The sequence below is a fragment of the Lissotriton helveticus genome, chromosome 2_2 (genome assembly GCF_964261635.1).
Source record: "Lissotriton helveticus chromosome 2_2, aLisHel1.1, whole genome shotgun sequence".
Lineage (NCBI taxonomy): Eukaryota > Metazoa > Chordata > Amphibia > Caudata > Salamandridae > Lissotriton > Lissotriton helveticus.
The window spans coordinates 361504651-361524389 of record NC_136060.1 but is presented as its reverse complement, the minus strand read 5'-3'; positions in this window follow the sequence as shown (position 1 = coordinate 361524389).

Genomic DNA, 19739 nt, shown 5'->3' with positions numbered 1-19739 from the left:
GGAAAAACTACTTTAAGGAACGCTAGGTAGTAGTACAACTATACACAGCACTTATATGCCTGCATATATTCACAGTCTTAGCACAGTGGTGGAAATGTTCATTCTTTTCAATGTTCTTGTGAAACTGATTGTGCTAATCTGTTTCATCCAGCTACTTATCACAGCACAAATATTTGATTCAAGAATCACAATGCTTCAATAAGTATTAAAAAGACTTGTGAGTATTTCTTGTGTATTTCTTTGGGTATGCATGAGAGTCTAAACAAAAATGTTCGAGATCTGTTACCACAATTACCTTGGAGGGATCAGGGTTTTCATATCCTAAGGTTGCACACATATTTATTGCCCTGTAGGAATAGGGGTACAGCTGGTGCATTGTGGCTAGCAGGGACATAGGCCAACATATCCTGAGGGTGTGCACGGAATCAGTATGGCAAAATCCTGACGTTTATATTGTCCGAAAAATGCACAGTCACAGAGGGAGGTACAATCCATACGACAGGAGGTGCCTTTCTTAACATGCAATTATTTTGTCACTAAGTTTCATCTTTAAGACATCACCCTTGAATGGGAAGTTTGGATAGTTGGGTGTTGGTCGTTGACTATGTTCACAAGAGTAGAGATCTTGACAGGGGCTTGAAAAGACAGATATTAGAAATCATATTGCCCCAGTGAGAGTGTTTATTTTGGACTCAAGGGTGGTATTGATCATTACATGTATGTTTTGTACATTGTGATTGGCAAGAAGTGCAGAAATTGATCTTGTTGTGGTGCCAAAGGGTAAAGTTATAGGAGATTTGTACTAGTAGATGTTTTTGTATGGTGTCTGCAATCATTAGGCTCCTTCAAAACCTAATCGGGACCACAGACAATGCTTCATCTATAGACCAATGTCGTGACTTAACAAGGACGTCAAAATTCTATATAAAATGCTAACAAATCGCCTGAGAAAAATTCAACATGAATTTAGTTGGCAGTAGTAGCAATTCAAAAAAAAGATGCCAGCAAGGGGATTGATATGATAGCTGGTCCCTTGAAATAATATTGTACGCTGACAACATTCTATGAGGGCAATCAGATTAGAAAAGTAATCATTGTCTAACATCATTACTCTTACAGGTACTTTTACTTCCATTTCAGATACCAGATCATTTGAGACAAAAGCAAGGTACTACCAACTTGCAAAGACTCCAACAGGTCAATTGAAAAAGCACATGGCTTCCGATGGAAAACGTTGCGCTTAAAATAGCTAAGAGTTTGGTTAACAAAGTTCTGAAGAAATATCTAGGGGCAACTTGAACACCACTTGAACAACAGTAGGATCAGCAAATTCCTACTGTAAATACCTGTTACCCTCTGCTCAAGCCTAAACTCTCATGGAGCTTGCTTTACTAAACAAATCCAGAAAACAAGTGACCTGCACATACACCTTATCATCTCCCACCACTACCTCACCACTCTTATGATTATTTCCTATTCGTTTGCCCCATCCTAGAAGATCTACCCATAAATATTTTCTACACTGTGGTATAATTTGTAGGATTAAAATTGCATGCTCATGTGGATGTGCAAAATCTTTATGCTCTTAATACTTATGTTGTCTTGAAATCTACTAAAGGTTTAATATTGGAAGTATTGAATGTTATTACTGTTTCCATGCTACAGTAAGAAAAATAACAGTAAAAAAAGCTTAGAAAAAGAAACCAACAGGAAACATTAAAATACATTTGTCATAAATCAAAATGAGTCAGCAGGGCAAGACTGTATTATGTGTTCATGCAGGTTCTATTAGGGTTGGTACCCTATTTTTAAGTTCTCAAGGTAGAGTGGAACTTTGCACTCAAGAGCTCCAACTTGAAATTATAAACTGGTGAGGTCCCATCATTCTTTAGCAAATTTTTAGCACCTTGCCCCGGTCATCTAGGAGGCAAAAGTTGACTATCTTCTGTCTTATAATTGCAATTGTCCCATACTTTTCGGGACTGCTTATTGGATATCATGACATTAGTTCAAGTGAAAAACTGTTTTCCTTCACTTACTTCAGGGCCACAGTCAGTTCTTACAAATGTGCCATATTCTCCAGGACTTTGTAGGTGACTCTGCTCCTGGGGACTCTCCTTTCTTCCACCCCGAGTAATAGGCACACCTACAAAAGCCCTGGACATGCTCCCCCCACAAGAAACCAGCTTTACTGGCACTGAGACTGCATTTTAGAACCAGAGATTCAATAGTCTGGTATCATACTTCAAAGGCCCAGGAGATGTTTTCTGAAATGGATGTTCTAGTCTTCTCTCTTTCAGCAATATTTTCATTTGAAAGTGATAGGAGCTGTGATTGGTACATTTTCTAATTGCTAATAACTATTAATAGTTTTCAACATATGTGCGTGAAAATACACAATATAAGGTTCTATACTAGCTGGCCAAGATGGGGCAGAAGCAAGGAGTGGGGTGAAAAGCAAGGAGTGGGGAGGACGGCAAGGAGTGGGGTGAAGCAAGCATCACAGTGGAGCGGCGGAGCTGCGGCGAGCGAACATTAGCGGCAAGGAGGGGCGAGGAGAGGTTAGCATTTTGGAGCACCCAAATCTTCATACCGGGCTCCCAGTGCAGCCAGCTACTTTGGCTTGCTCGCTGCCTCGCTCGCTTGCAGCCTGTCTGGCAGGCATTTGCAGGTATTTCAGTGTTACCTCCGGGGTTCCATAAGGACGAGTGCAGCTGCCAATAGATGGCGGCCGCTGAGTGAGAGTCACAGGAGGTCCGCGGAGGCAGCCTGACTAGGTTCAGGTGCAGCCTTGTGTATAGCATTTTAGGACCCTAGTGTAATTTCCTGATTCATGCCCTTATATAGATATACATCACCATATCCTTAAATAGGCATAGAAATCATAACCATATTTAGACATAGCTCATGCAGTCCAAATACGGCATGGCTACTTCCACTAGTTCCGAAAATCCACAACGATTTCTTGGAAAACTCGGCTTCAGCAGTTAGGGACTTCCCCTTGCTTGAATATTGATTTGTCCAAGAACTCATGGAGTTTTGAAAGAACTGAGACTCTTTGATGACGTTATTATGTCCACCTTTACGTCCAACTCGGCACATTCAAGGTATAAATATGCCCACACTTGCCCTAGCAAACACACGGTGGTTTAGAGCAGTTCGTCTTTCTATTTGCCCGACTCAGCTCGCTACAGCAAGTGCCGAAGGAAGCCGACCATCCAGCTGCCGCACTGAGAGAGACGCTGTCTTTTCTCTTGCCGAGAAATCCAGCTCCAGTGTTTCCAAGCTCCCCTTGCGGGGTGTTGGGGAATCGAGTCCTGAGACAGAGAGAAACCAGACCTCCTTCATTCTAAACCAAGGTACGGAGCTGATTAGAACCTAAGAGAAATCTTGGATAGATTCTTGGCAAAAAGAATACTAAACTTATGCTACACCACACTTACTTCTTCCCTTGTACTAGACATAGGTTAGGTACATTGGGGTAGGCGTATTTTAGAAGCACCAGTTGAGTACTTTTAGTCTTTATTTATTTATCTATGTATTTTAGGGCTTAGAAACCATACCATGCTTTTACAGTATTATTTTATAATACTCTTCTTGCTGTACGCATTATACTTTACAGCCAGAATTACGATTATAGCAGCTCATTTCTTCTGCATGAGAAAGAAGACTGTTGAATAAATACTTTTATTGAAAACGCCCATCTCTCTATTTCTCTGCACCTCTGGTGAAACGATGCATGCACGATTGACTGAATAAAATATCGATCTATTGTTTCCACGACTCTGAAGATACGTTTTATCTTGGGGAAACAAAGTTGTCATTTTTACGCGGTTGTCAGAAACTAATCCCTTCATGTTCATTCGAGAAAGTTTCTAGTGACCTCTGAGCTAGCTGGCACTCACAAGTAAGTCTAATATATTCGATAGAGACCTAGTAGACATAAGTCCTACGTCAAATCCATAGGATATATTATTCCAATGCGCAGAGCCGATTGGGAATATAGGAACTACATTACAGCCTGCTGTCCTTCCTGAAGTGCCCTACTGTTTTGAGTGCGCCTATCAGATAATACAGAATCTTCCACACGGTAGCCCAGCACCCGAATACTTTAACACAGCACCTTCAGAAAAGGGTTTTATCTTTCAAAATGCAAGGACTCTCTCTCTTTTAGAATAAGGCTTGGGGGTTTATTTTAAACAATGCTCTCAAACAGAAAGGCTTACCCAGATGCCAAATGCACAAAATTCAAATACACAAAGAGATATATATATATGTTTATATGCAAGCAATATTAACACACTTGTTAAATATAATGCATGAATGATGCTGATGAATAAACAACCAGCAAATATTATGAGGTAATACTCAAGCAAATATACTGGACGTCCTGCAAAAGATCAGAAAGATATATACACTGAATAGATCAAATGAGATCTTTTGAGGTGCACCTTGACTCACTCACACATCACAAAGAAAGCACACTGACTCACACATCACAGACAACACAGCAAAAGATCACAGCCACTGGCTCACATCAGAATGGCAATAATCAAAACTTAATACATCACCTGGTGCAAACACTGCATCTCACCCACTCCTGACTGGGGAAGGTAAGACAGCCGGGGTTTGTGAGCCTCAGCTACCAGGATTCCCCTCTGAGGTAGACCCGTCTGCCCACACTCAGATTCCAAACTCCCGGTTTCTGAGTCAGCAACCCTCAGCTTTAAACACACTAGAAGGTTCGGTAAAGACCTCCCCCGGGCCAGAGGAATCTTTCGAGTACTGTCCAGGTTCCAAGCAAGCTTTCCCCCAGCAGGAAGGAGTTCTCACATCCCCTTCTCCAAATCTCGCATGTTCCAGCCGTTATCTTGACAAAGCTCACAAAGCCTTTCAGAACACATAAACAATCCCTCACAAAAACAGAAAGACCTTGAATGTGAATAACCCAAGCAACTTGCAAGCGCTGCTGTGCACACAGAAAAGCTGAAGTAAGGCAACACCAGGAAAAAGGGATGACATGAGGCCATGTCAAAGCCAATAGTAAGAACTTCATAATTCTTATCAATGTACAACACAATGCACATTTGTGAACACACTGCTTATAGATTCACACCATATCTCACATGTGTGCATCACTGCACACAACACTGCACTTCGAGACCAAAAGTACATTCCACAACTTCCTCTCCCTTTCATGCTTTCAAATGCACAGCCCACATGCTCTGCTCTTGGCAAGGCTGTTCTACTCTGTGACAGCTCCTGTAGGAGAGTAGGGTCTGCTATCCTATGGTCACCCCAAATTTCTGCTTTTTGCTTCACTGGTTTATGACTTAATGTGGCTGTGGGCCTGCTAATCAGACCCACAGCCTGCTGTTCTCTCTCTAAATTAATGCCAATGCACACCAGGTGCATTACGAATTGGAACTGGTTCACCTTATTGGCCCCTGTAACAGTGTACCCAGGTACCCAGGGCATAGGTGTTTCCAAGGCCTACCAGGGGCTGCAGCATGTATTGTGCCACCCCTGGCCTGGCCTCCATATTTGACACAACTGGCTGATCACTCAGCTGGGGTAAGTCGGTGTAATCACCCCTTACTTAGGTATAGTATGTCTATATCTAACTTAAAATGGACACATATAATCCTATCAGCCACTCCTATGGAAGGCCTCATCAATCCTGGAGGCAGAGTGCTTGGAAATATGTGAGATTGTGCTCTAGCATGAGCTGAGCCTGTCTGCAGCTTTCGGAACCACATCCTTCAGCTGTTCCATGATACTGCGATAGCATATACTCTTAAGTGCATTACGAACCTCGTGGTTAAATGCTATCTTTGGTTTGGCTTTATCAAAACATGTCGAGTAAGGTGTCATACGAATTGGAATACTACCCCCTCGCCAGTTCTGGTGACGGAGGTAGCATTCCACCCTTCTAGAGGGACACGACATGTACATAACCTGAAACCCGGGTAAAGTTAAACATGTGCCTCAGCATCACAAAATGGATGCTGCCACCACAGACACAAGTCTGACCTCCTGCTGCTGGGAGTCCTTACAGTGAGGGAGGCTTGGACAAAGGGTTTCCTGCCTTGGGAAGTGCTAGCACCACCCCAGATAGGATTTTGTGTATTGGGTAGGACAGGGCTGAATAGAATGAGACATGCCTGGGGCACACAAGGTGTCCCTGTGCATAAGCCAGTCCAAACCGGTGCTGGGGCTTCACAGCCCCAGTCTTGGCGCGGAGATGGACAAAGGAAAGGGGGTGTAGCCACCCCCCTTCCTGGTCCCACCCAGAGGAGGGACCTAGCAGGTAATCAGGCCCCTAGATTTGGAATAAGAGTAGGAGCTGTGTCCCAAGACTTCAGATCATCCTGAACTCGACTTGAAACTAAGAAGAAAACTGGACTTCGACATTCTGCTGCACAGAAGACTGAAGAGAATCTCCCTTGTGGCCAAGGAGTGACCACCCTGTGCATACAGGCACCAACCAGCAACTCGATGTCTGCTTTGCCGCCGCCTCCTGCCGGAGCCCAGAGCTCAGAGCCCGACAAGACCTAGATTCCCAGATATCTCACAGCCCGATCCACAGTCCCTGAAAAGATGAGACCCGTGGAGGCATCGAGAGACGTGGGACCGGCCATCTTGAAAGACCCCCGAGAAGCTGACTGCGCAGCACCCGAGGCTCCCTCGATGCTGTGCTTTGGGGTGTGAGAAGCCGCACCACCAAGCAGCATATGCACCAAAGATCAGCCCCCCAGCATCTCCACGATCTGCATGGGGCCCTTTTGCACTTTGCCACTCGACGCGTCATCCCGGTCACTTGCTACGTGGCTAGTGGCCATCTTGGTGACGAAATCTACAATCTAAACCATTGGTCTGGTTGCTCCAGACTGGCCCTCGCTCCTGTAAAAAGGAGCAGCCCCTCTGACCTTGCTGGTCCAAGAACTAAGCTTTCTTCATTTCCTGCGTGGCTTGCATTAGCCAAGGCCTGTTTGCTCCAATCAAGTTGCCAATACCGCCATCAGCTAGAGCTTTTATTGGTCAGCTTGTGATCGACTCCTGGATGTCCTCGACCTCTTTGTGTCCACGTGGCTGCGGAGACAAGCTGCCCCTCATCGCCTGTTTGCACCCAACATCGCCTAGTTCCATCCTGGTTCCACGGTAGTCACTGGCTAGTGGCTTTGAACATTGTCCCCTCTGATTTCAGGTCTTCACATCTTCAGATCCATCCTTGGATCCACCGGAACTCTCCTCGACGACCCGCCTGCAGCATCTTCATCTCCAGGCACCATCGACCTGCGTGACGAAACCCGACACTACTTGGCACCTGTGCACCCGCTTCCTGTGGGTGAGGTAACTCAGCAACGCTGGTGTTCCTACACTGGTACATACCTCTAGGGCCTAGCTCTAGAGTTTTGTCCTTCTAGGTCAGTCGGAAGGTTCCTAAAACAGTAACTTTATAACGTTTACGCACCATTGACATTGCATTGGTGCATGTGTGCACTTTAAGCACTGCACCCGAGTCCCGCGGGCCTTTCCCGACTTCTTCACTGTTAGTCCCGAACAGCTCCAGTGATTCCCCAGGCCCTAGGCCTATTTCCTTTCCAATTGGTGGTTCTTATACCACTATTTTAGTATATGGTTTAAGTGGCCCCTAGGGCTCATCCATATTGTGCAACCTTTGTATATTTAAACTGTGTTTTGTTTTAACGCAATTGCTTCTGTGCTCATAAAGAGTATAGGGGATATTGTAGTGAATAAATATATATATATATTTTCAATATATATCTGTGTGGTGTCCTTTCATGTGGTATTCAAGGGGATTGTGTATGGTAAAACAGCTTGCTTCACATGCCTTTACAGAGTTTAGCCTATGACTGCTTTGTCCACGCTACTAGGATAGCTGGTCTATAAGGTTGACTTATTTATTTATTTATTTAGCGATTTGTATAGCGCCTGGTGACCCAAGGGCATCCCCGCGCTGTAAAAAGGCTGATATCCATTGAGGGAAGGGAAGGGAGGAGGGACACTTACAACCAATCATCATAAGGGTTGCTTGGCATGGTACAAGGTGATCATTAGAACTAGTGAGCAGCATATACCAGGCCAACTTCTCACATTGGTGAGTAGCGGTTGGGATTTGAGCTTGCTGTTGTTTTACCATTACAATCTTTGAGAGTATCATTTGAAAGATCATACAGGTACCTGTTAGGTACATATAAAACAAGACTAGTATACTTAAGTTCTACTGAATTTAGTTGTTGTAGAGGATAGGGAGTAGTACACCCTGACTACAACTACTAGATAGGTTTAGTAGGTAAACACCAGTGTAGGTAGATTGCAACATATCCACCCACACTAGAGCAATGTCTGGAGCAGAGGGGTCCACTGGACCTGCCCCTGTTGAGAGTGACCCTCCAAGGGCACCATCCAAATTTGCTATGTTAAACTTTAAAGAAATGAGGCAGCTGTGTACCTTAAGAGGTCTCAAGACGGGTCCAGACCCTACCACAGCACACCTCAGAGAGCTTTTAGACCAGTCTGAAGCTCTAAAGACCTCTAAAACAGACCCCACAGGGAATGTTGAGGGAGGCTCTCCCACTGAAGATGATAATACTAACACCCCTGTCCCTGTTGTCCAGATAGATGAGGAAGACCAGAACACTGGAGATACTCAGCCTGAGGATGAGGAAGAGGAAGAGGAGGAAGAAGAAAGTGATTCTGATGATGAGAGACTTAATCAGGTGCCAGTCAAGAGACTTAGCCAGGCTAACTTAAGCGTATTTGGGACTGAGTCAGGGTCAAACCCACTCAGACCCCCAAGTGGACTTAACCAGGAGTCTAGGAAGAGAAGGAATCACTCAGGTGAATCTAACACCTCCCATGCTTCTAGAGGTTCTCATGGTCACTCCAGAAGGGGGATGACTAGCCCTCAGAGAAGGGAACATGAGGCCAACATGAGAGAGGCTTAGCTTAGGATCCAGAAGAGAGAGCTGGAAGTAGCCCTGATCCAAGAGAAGCTTGCTAAAGCAAGACAGCCTAGAGAGAGTGGATTAGGATCCACTGGTGGCAACACTATCCCTAAGGATAAAGACAGGTCCTATGACAATAGAAACCTGAGTAAGATTGTGCCCCCCTACAAAGCTGGGGATGACATCCACAAATGGATAACTGCACTTGAGAGAGCCTGCAGAGTACAGCAGATCCCTCAGGAGCAGTGGGCAGCAATCTTGTGTCTCTCCTTTGAAGGTAGAGGCAGAGACAGACTCCTCACAGTTAGTGATGGGCATTCTAGAAACTACCTGGTCCTGAAGAGTGCTCTGATAGATGGGTTAGCTTAACCACTGAACAGTACAGGTTAATGTTCAGAGAGACCCAGAAGACACAGACTCAGGACTGGTCTGAATTTGTTGAATGTGCCACTAAGGCTCTGGAGGGCTGGTTGCTGGGAAGTAAGGTTACATACTATGAAGGATTGTACAATTTGCTTATGAGAGAACACATTTTAAATAATTGTCAGAACCAGCAGTTGCATCAACATTTGGTTGACTATGATCTGACCTCTCCCCAAGAATTGGGAAAGAGGGCAGACAAATGGGTTAGAACCAGAGTTAAGCAAAAGAACCAGAACCAGAACCAGGGTGGTGACCAAAAGAAAAGAGACCAGAAGGGTGGGGAGCAGAAAGCTAAAGACCAGAAGTCTTCAACAGGGCCCCAAACTAATACTGAGGGTGGGTCCCAAACTTCCAAGAAGAAGAAGAAAACCAAAGAAAACCCTGGTGTAGTACTTGTAAAAACACCTCTCACTGGACCAGTGAGTGTAAAAAGGGTGGAGCCCCCAACACTGCAGCCCCTAAGGCACCTGCACCCAATAGTACAGTCAGCAGTGTTGGTCCACAAACTAAGGGGGTAGTAGGTATCACCTTGGGAACTGAGGGAGAGTCTGGCCTAGTCAGAACCCCTACATAGGCTGTTCTGATTTGTGGTGTGGACATAGATTTGTCCACTACTGTCAGCCCCAGTAATCTGGGGAAGTACAGGCAGACGCCTTTGATTAATGAAAAAGTGGCTCAAGCATACAGGGACACATGTGCCAGTGTCACTATGGTGACACCTAGCTTTGTGGACCCTAGACAATACATACCAGGTGATAATTACCTGGTGACCAATGCCAGCAATATCACTACTACACATAGTGTGGCACTTGTTCATTTTTCCTGGGGAGGGGGTAACTGGCCTAAAAAGAGTTGTGGTTTGTGCTGATCTCCCAGTTGAATGTTTGTTGGGCAATGACCTGGAGAGCTCTCAACGGTCAGAAGTTGAGTACAGGACTTCTGCAGAGATGTTAGGGATATCATCACATGTCCTTGCTGTGACCAGGTCACAGGCCAAAAAGTGCCTCTCTGAACCTCAGGTCTTGGATCCTGGAAAAATGGACCAAGCACCTTCCAAGAAGAAGAACAGGAGGGTAAAGGCTGTGCCTTCCCAACTGCCTACAAGTGAGGATCAGCCTTCACAGGAAGATGATCTTGAGACCCCTGAAGGAACTGTCCCTGAAGAGCTTGTACCTGATCAGGTTGAGTTTCTGGGGACAGGGGGACCTTCTAGGGCAGACTTGGGCAGGCTCAGTTAACCTGTCCTTCTCTTGAACCCCTCAGACAGCAGGCTGCTGCTGAGGCTGCTGGGAATGCTCAAGGTACCCATAAAGTGTATTGGGATGATGGGCTCCTTTATTCAGAGGGTAGAGACCACAAGCCTGGTACAACCAGGAGGTTGGTTATACCTCTGCAATTTAGGGGCTTCCTTCTAACCTTGGCCCATGATATTCCACTAGCAGGACACCTAGGCCAGAACAAGACTTGGGACAGGCTTGTCCCTCACTTTCACTGGCCTCACATGTCTGAAGATACAAAGGAGTTTTGTCGCTCCTGTGAAACCTGCCAAGCCAGTGGCAAAGCAGGAGGAACAACAAAGGCCCCCCTGATACCACTACCTTTGGTGGGGGTCCCCTTTGAAAGAGTGGGGATTGATATTGTAGGTCCAATGGATCCCCCTACAGCATCTGGGCACATATTCATACTGGTGGTGGTGGTGGACCATGCCACCAGGTACCCAGAGGCAATTCCCCTTAGGACCACAACAGATCCTGTTGTGGCCAGGGCCTTACTTGGAGTTTTCTCCAGAGTGGGGTTTCCTAAGGAGGTAGTATCTGATAGAGGTGCCAACTTCATGTCAGGATACTTAACAGCTATGTGGAAGGAATGTGGTGTCAACTACAAGTTCACCACTCCCTATCATCCACAATGCAATGGGCTTGTTGAGAGGTTCAACAAGACCCTAAAGGGCATGATCAAAGGATTACCTGAAAAGCTCAGGCGAAGATGGGATATCCTTCTGCCCTGCCTTCTGTTTGCTTACAGAGAGGTCCCTCAAAAGGGGGTTGGCTTCAGCCCCTTTGAATTGTTGTTTGGGCACCCTGTAAGAGGACCCCTGTGTTTAGTGAGGGAAGGATGGGAGTTACCTCTCAGAAATCCCAAGCAAGACATAGTGGACTATGTACTTGGTCTCTGCTCCAGGATGGCTTAGTATATGGAGAAGGCATCCAAAAACCTTGAGACCAGCCAAGAATTACAGAAAGCTTGGCATGACCAAAAGGCTGTCTTGACTGAGTACCAGCCTGGACAGAAAGTATGGGTGTTGGAGCCAGTGGCCCCAGCAGCACTCCAAGACAAATGGTCTGGACCCCATACTATCATTGAAAAGAAGGGAGAGGTCACCTACTTGGTGGACCTAGGAACTCCCAGGAGCCCCCACAGGGTGCTCCATGTTAACAGATTGAAGGCATATGTTGACAGGGCAGACATGGGTTTGCTCATGGCTACAGATGAGGGGCAGGAGGAAGAGAGTGACCCTCTCCCAGACCTGCTGACTCAGAACCCTGAAGATGGCTCAGTTGATGGTGTGGCCTTAGATGGCAGCCTCACTGAACATCAGCAAAATGACTGTAGACAAGTTTTGCAGTCATATAGACATACGTTCTCATTGACACCCAGTCAGACTAACTGGTGTACCCATGTGGTGGACACTGGTGACAGTCTTCCTGTGAAAAACAAGATTTACAGGCAACCTGACCATGTCAGGGACTGTATAAAGACTGAGGTGCAAAAGATGCTGGAATTAGGTGGTATTGAGCCTTCAGAGAGCCCCTGGGCTAGCCCAGTGGTTCTGGTCCCCAAACCTCACACCAAAGATGGCAAGAGAGAGATGATGTTCTGTGTGGATTACAGAGGACTCAATGCTGTCACAGGACAGATGCACACCCTATTCCAAGGGCAGATGAGCTCATAGACAAATTGGCTTCTGCCAAGTATTTGAACACATTTGACTTGACAGCTGGCTATTGGCAAATCAGGTTAGCTGAGGAGTCTGAAGCCAAAACTGGTGATGCCCTTTTGGTTTGAAAAATGTACCTGCCACCTTCCAAAGGTTGGTGAATCAAGTCCTTACTGGGTTGGATGACTTTTGTGCAGCATATCTGGATGATATTGCTGTCTTCAGCTCCACCTGGGAGGATCACCTGGTCCACCTGAAGGAAGTGCTAGAGGCTCTGCAAAAGGCAGGCCTCACTATCAAGGCCACAAAGTGCCAGATAGGGCAGAGTAAAGCTGTATATTTGGGCCACCTTGTAGGTGGAGGCCAAGTTCAACCACTGGAGAGTAAGATCCAGACCATAAAGGACTGGTCCCCTCCAACTACCCAGACTCAGGTCAGAGCTTTCTTGGGCCTGACTGGGTACTACAGGAAGTTTGTTAAGAACTATGGGTCCATTGTGACTCCTCTTAATGATCTGACATCAAAGAAGATGCCCAAAAAGGTTCAGTGGACAGTAAACTGTCAAAAGGCGTTTGATGACTTGAAGAAGGCCATGTGCTCTGCACCTATCCTGAAGAGTCCTGACTACTCAAGAGAGTTCATTGTCCAAACAGATGCTTCTGAGTTGGGAGTGGGAGCTGTGCTTTCACAACTCAATGTAGATGGTCAAGACCAGCCCATTGATTTTATTAGCAGAAGGCTGACCCCCAGAGTGAAACGTTGGTCAGCCATTGAGAGGGAGGCCTTTGCTGTGGTGTGGGCCCTGAAGAAGTTGAGACCATACTTGTTTGGCACTCACTTCAAGATTCAGACCGACCATAAGCCCCTCTTATGGCTTAATCAGATGAAGGGTGAAAACCCCAAACTGCTCAGGTGGTCCATTTCCCTACAGGGGATGGACTTTACAGTGGAGCACCGCCCAGGGACTGACCATGGTAATGTAGATGGTCTCTCCAGGCACTTCCACTTAGAACATGAAGACACAACTGGTCAAGGTTAGTCTAATGTCCCTGCGCTTGGGGGGGTTGTGTAGGATCGGTAAAGACCTCCCCCGGGCCAGAGGAATCTTTCCAGTACTGTCCAGGTTCCAAGCAAGCTTTCCCCCAGCAGGAAGGAGTTCTCACATCCCCTTCTCCAAATCTCGCATGTTCCAGCCGTTATCTTGACAAAGCTCACAAAGCCTTTCAGAACACATAAACAATCCCTCACAAAAACAGAAAGACCTTGAATGTGAATAACCCAAGCAACTTGCAAGCGCTGCTGTGCACACAGAAAAGCTGAAGTAAGGCAACACCAGGAAAAAGGGATGACATGAGGCCATGTCAAAGCCAATAGTAAGAACTTCATAATTCTTATCAATGTACAACACAATGCACATTTGTGAACACACTGCTTATAGATTCACACCATATCTCACATGTGTGCATCACTGCACACAACACTGCACTTCGAGACCAAAAAGTACATTCCACAACTCCCTCTCCCTTTCATGCTTTCAAATGCACAGCCCACATGCTCTGCTCTTGGCAAGGCTGTTCTACTCTGTGACAGCTCCTGTAGGAGAGTAGGGTCTGCTAACCTATGGTCACCCCAAATTTTTGCTTTTTGCTTCACTGGTTTATGACTTAATGTGGCTGTGGGCCTGCTAATCAGACCCACAGCCTGCTGTTCTCTCTCTAAATTAATGCCAATGCACACCAGGTGCATTACGAATTGGAACTGGTTCACCTTATTGGCCCCTGTAACAGTGTAACCAGGTACCCAGGGCATAGGTGTTTCCAAGGCCTACCAGGGGCTGCAGCATGTATTGTGCCACCCCTGTCCGGGCCTCCATATTTGACACAACTGGCTGATCACTCAGCTGGGGTAAGTCTGTGTAATCACCCCTTACTTAGGTATAGTATGTCTATTTCTAACTTAAAATGGACACATATGTTCCTATCAGCCACTCCTATGGAAGGCCTCATCAATCCTGGAGGCAGAGTGCTTGGAAATATGTGAGATTGTGCTCTAGCATGAGCTGAGCCTGTCTGCAGCTTTCGGAACCACGTCCTTTAGCTGTTCCATGATACTGCCATACCATATACTCTTAAGTGCATTATGAACCTCGCGGTTAAATGCTATCTTTGGTTTGGCTTTATCAAAACATGTCGAGTAAGGTGTCATACGAATTGGAATACTACCCCCTCGCCAGTTCTGGCGACAGGGGTAGCATTCCACCCTTCTAGAGGGACACGACATGTACATAACCTGAAACCCGGGTAAAGTTAAACCTGAGCCTCAGCATCACAAAATGGATCCTGCCACCACAGACACAAGTCTGACCTCCTGCTGCTGGAAGTCCTTCCAGCGAGGGAGGCTTGGACAAAGGGTTTCCTGCCTTGGGAGGTGCTAGTGATAGAGCGCGCGAGGCCACCCGACCAATAATTTTCGCCGTTTCCGGCTTCAGGGCCCATATACTTTCAAATCACCATATACATTGACCAGGTGACTTCACGAGCTCTATCAATTTGTGTGTGTGTCCCCTACTATTATTTCTCAGTGCACCCGACTTACCATCCACCGATGCGGGTACCTAATGACCACAATGAATCAGGGAGCTAGCTGTAAAAGGAAAGGCAGCAAAATACAAACCCAACCAATAACATTCAAATACTGTTTGAAATGACCACGGACAACGGGAAGTTTTAAAATGTTTATCTAAAGTTCATTTGCTTCATGTATAAGGTACATCAATATAAGGCAATCAATAACCAAGATAACGTAAATGATATAACTGTAAAGAAATAATGACAGAGTAATCATTGAAATACTGATATAAATGTAACGAGAAGATACTATGCTATTCAATAATATTTAAGCATGGGCGGATTATGTAGGTATACTTATAGGAGGGCCTATAAAGAGTAACACGCTTCACTTAAGGTGAACGGGCCTTTAAACAATCTAGGCAATGAGGTTCTAGACCATATCAGAAAATGACAAACTGCAATGCAAAATATAATTTCTAACAAATGAGAAGACATAGGAACAAACTTATGGAAAAATGCAAATGACTTTCAATAGTTGCGGAAAGACATGGAAAAATAACATGTGCAATGGTAAACTTTATTGAAGCAAAAGTTAGAAATTCAGAAGGTGCAAGATTTAAGAGGTTCAGAGCAATATTTACCTAGAAAGGTGTGGAAACCAAACCCTGGCCACGGGTCAGTTAAGGACAGGAAAACCCTCAAAGAAGGATACCCCTCAAAGGACAGCAGGTGCAGAATGGACACCCCGGATAGGACAGGATACCCTCAGATTTGGAAATCAGGACAGGACCCTCAGGACAGGACAGCAAACCCTCAGGACAGGACCGCTCAGGACAGGACCGGAACCCACAGTTCGGAAGCAACGCCTGCGCTCCACCCGCTCTGCAGTTATCGATCAAGACCCCGATTGGGTCAGCGAACTTCCAGCAAAGTGCTTCGCCAGCACTTTAAGGTTCAGTAGAACCTTAGTCTATGGTCAAATTCGGACAGAGTGCTCTGCAGCACTCTGTATCTTCAGTCACCTATTGAGTGCGTTGGGTCAGTGACAGGTCAGCTAAACCAGACAAGTCGGACGGTTCCCTAGGTGAACCCAGGGTAGATATACAGTTTGGGGACAGTGTACCACCCTCCAATGTTGCAAAGTGTCAGAATCCCTCAATTTCGATTGGTCCTAAGGTAGGATTTGGGTAACACACCAATCAGAACACGCTAATTCGAGCCTATATTAGCATACTTGGGTACCGCCTAGAGAGATTGGGGTTCTCATGAGAACTGTGCAGAAAGACAATGGCAATTTTACAATGTATCATATGAGGAGCAACATTCGCCGTTCTCGTAGCGCAGAGGTGGCTTTCCCAGGCGCATCTTGACTGTGGCTGCCAGCTGGCTGAGTTCCACTGTTCAAAGTGGCCACCTTTCAGTATTCTCTGGTCATGCGCAGAAGAGACCGTCAATATGGCTCCCAATCAGTTTGGACCCCCCATTGCCCGCGGTACATGAAAAGTAAGCGAGAACAAATTAATACATAATAATGTCATCATGAAAACACATCACAGGGTTTGTACTTTCTACTTATCATCATAAAATATACTTATGCGGTTTAAATGTTAGCTACATTGATACGGGCACAAGAGCAGTGGCACGAGCAGTACCACATGATGAGCACAGCTATGGATTACGCATGCGCATAAATTTCCCTCCACTTCTGCAGACGCGTCAGGACACGTGAGTGTGGCTGACGCATGCGCAGTAACTAAAATACAAGCGGCAGCCATTTTAAGTGACTCGAGTAAATTATTTTAGTAAAACATATAGGCAAGCATCTTAATCTTTATTTAAACTAAATATAAACGTTAGTAAGACTTACACTTATTACTTTGTTACACATAAACGAGGTTCTTGACTTCGGCAAGCCGCAAAATATGCGAAGCTTTGCTTCATCACTAGCACCACCCCAGACAGGATTTTGTGTATTGGGTAGGACAGGGCTGAATAGAATGAGACATGCCTGGGGCACACAAGGTGTCCCTGTGCATAAGCCAGTCCAAACCGGTGCTTCTTGGCGCAGAGATGGACAAAGGAAAGGGGGTGTAGCCACCCCTCTTCCTGCTCCCACCCAGAGGAGGGACCTAGCAGGTAATCCGGCCCCTAGATTTGGAATAAGAGTAGGAGCTGTGTCCCAAGACTTCAGATCATCCTGAACTCAACTTGAAACTAAGAAGAAAACTGGACTTCGACATTCTGCTGCACAGAAGACTGAAGAGAATCTCCCTTGTCGCCAAGGAGTGACCACCCTGTGAATACAGGCACCAACCAGCAACTCGACGTCTGCTTTGCCGCCGCCTCCCGCCGGAGCCCGAGCCCAGAGCCCAACAAGACCTGAATTCCCAGACATATAACAGCCCGATCCACAGTCCCTGAAAAGAAGAGACCCGTGGAGGCATCGAGAGACGTGGGACCGGCCATCTTGAAAGACCCCCGAGAAGCTGACTGCGATGCACCCGAGGATCCCTCGATGCTGTGCCTTAGGGTTTGAGAAGCCCCACCACCGAGCAGCATCTGCACCAAAGATCAGTCCCCCAGCATCTCCACGATCTGCGTGGGGCCCTTTTGCACTTTGCCACTCGACGCGTCATCCCGGTCATTTGCCACGTGGCTAGTGGCCATCTTGGCGACGAAATCTACAATCTAAACCGTTGGTCTGGTTGCTCCAGACTGGCCCTCGCTCCTGTAAAAAGGAGCAGCCCCTCTGACCTTGCTGGTCCGAGAACTAAGCTTTCTTCATTTCCTGCGTGGCTTGCATTAGCCAAGGCCTGTTTGCTCCAATCAAGTTGTCGACACCGCCATCAGCTAGAACCTTTGTGGGACAGCTTATGATCGACTCCTGGACCTCCTCGACCTCTTCGTGTCCACGTGGCTGCGGAAACAAGCTGCACCTCATTGCCTGTTCGCACCCGACATCGCCTGCTTCCATCCTGGTTCCACAGTAGTCACTGGCTAGTGGCTTTGAACATTGTCCCCTCTGCTTTCAGGTCTTCACATCTTCAGATCCATCCTTGGATCCACCGGAACTCTCCTCGACGACCCGCCTGCAGCATCTTCATCTCCAGGCACCATCGACCTGCGTGACGAAACCCGACACTACTTGGCACCTGTGCACCCGCTTCCTGTGGGTGAGGTAACTCAGCAACGCCGGTGTTCCTACACTGGTACATACCTCTAGGGCCTAGCTCTAGAGTTTTGTCCTTCTAGGTCAGTCGGAAGGTTCCTAAAACAGTAACTTTATAACTTTTACGCATCATTGACATTGCATTGGTGCATGCGTGCACTTTAAGCACTGCACCCGAGTCCCGCTGCCCTTTCCCGACTTCTTCACTGTTAGCCCCGAACAGCACAAGCGATTCCCCAGGCCCTAGGCCTATTTCCTTTCCAATTGGTGGTTCTTATACCACTATTTTAGTATATGGTTTAAGTGGCCCCTAGGGCTTATCCATATTATGCAACTTTTGTATATTTAAACTGTGTTTTGTTTTAACGCAATTGCTTCTGTGCTCATAAAGAGTATAGGGGATATTGTAGTGAATAAATATATATATATATATATTCAATATATATCTGTGTGGTGTCCTTTCATGTGGTATTCAAGGGGATAGTGTATGGTAAAACAGCTTGCTTCACATGCCTTTACAGAGTATAGCCTAAGACTGCTTTGTCCACGCTACTAGGATAGCTGGTCTATAAGGTTGACTTACAACCAATCATCATAAGGGTTGCTTGGCATGGTACAAGGTGATCAGTAGAACTAGTGAGCAGCATATACCAGGCCAACTTCTCACAGCTCCCATTGAAAGACAGCATGATTACGAGAAAGAGAAGCAAGGCATATGCAGGACCGTCGTACATCCAGGCTAGGATGAAATAACACACAAAAGTCAGTTCAAATAATGGTAGTCAAAGGTAATTACAGGTTGTCAAACCACAAGAGTGCCTCTAGCACTACATCCATCTGACACAACTCTGGGAGCACTGGGCCACTCGCTACTTTCCTCAGTTATACGCCAGCCACCAACCGCACAAATATGGACTACAAGTATACTCATGAGGCAGGAGGTAAGGACGCTTTTTGCTTACCTCCACTGCCCCACTCCATTTGCAAAAATGATTAACTTGGATTCAGCCCATATTTAGCACATATCTCGCATAGCCTCAGGGTCCTACAGTCCCCCCTATTGTGCATTGTGGGTTCCGTCCATCCTTTGGTATGAGTGCTGGGGGAAGCTAGTTCTAAAAAGCTTCTGCTGGGCCTCTAAGTCAGGGCCTTTGGAAGATAAATTAGGATCACTTCCAGGAATGTTAGAATAAGTGCTTACAGAGACTAAGTGCCAGTTAAAAATCAACACAGGCACAACAACCTCACCAACACGACCTAATATTGATAGCCTGATCACTAGTGACAAAGTCCTTCTCAAGAAGTCATCTGAAGCTTGTAAGCATTTTTGGGAGACAGCAAAGTAGGGGAGCTGAGAGGTCACTAGTAAACAAGCAGTCTATCAACACCGACCATAGTGCGTCCCTCTCTCCTCACCTATTGGTCTCTATTACATCAAGACGAAGGATAAAATGGAACATACAGGGACAACATGTGCCCCGCAAAAGGAGCAAGTTCAGTTTTCAAAAAGACAATGAAAAATAATCTGGAAATCTCACAACAAAAAAGCTCAAGACATGCCCATAGGTATAACACTCAGGTCAACCCGGGGAAAGTCTTTTCTTTTTGTAAAGTATCAGCAAAGAAAAACTAAGCCAGATGTTACCCTGTAAAAAAAGAAGTCCCGG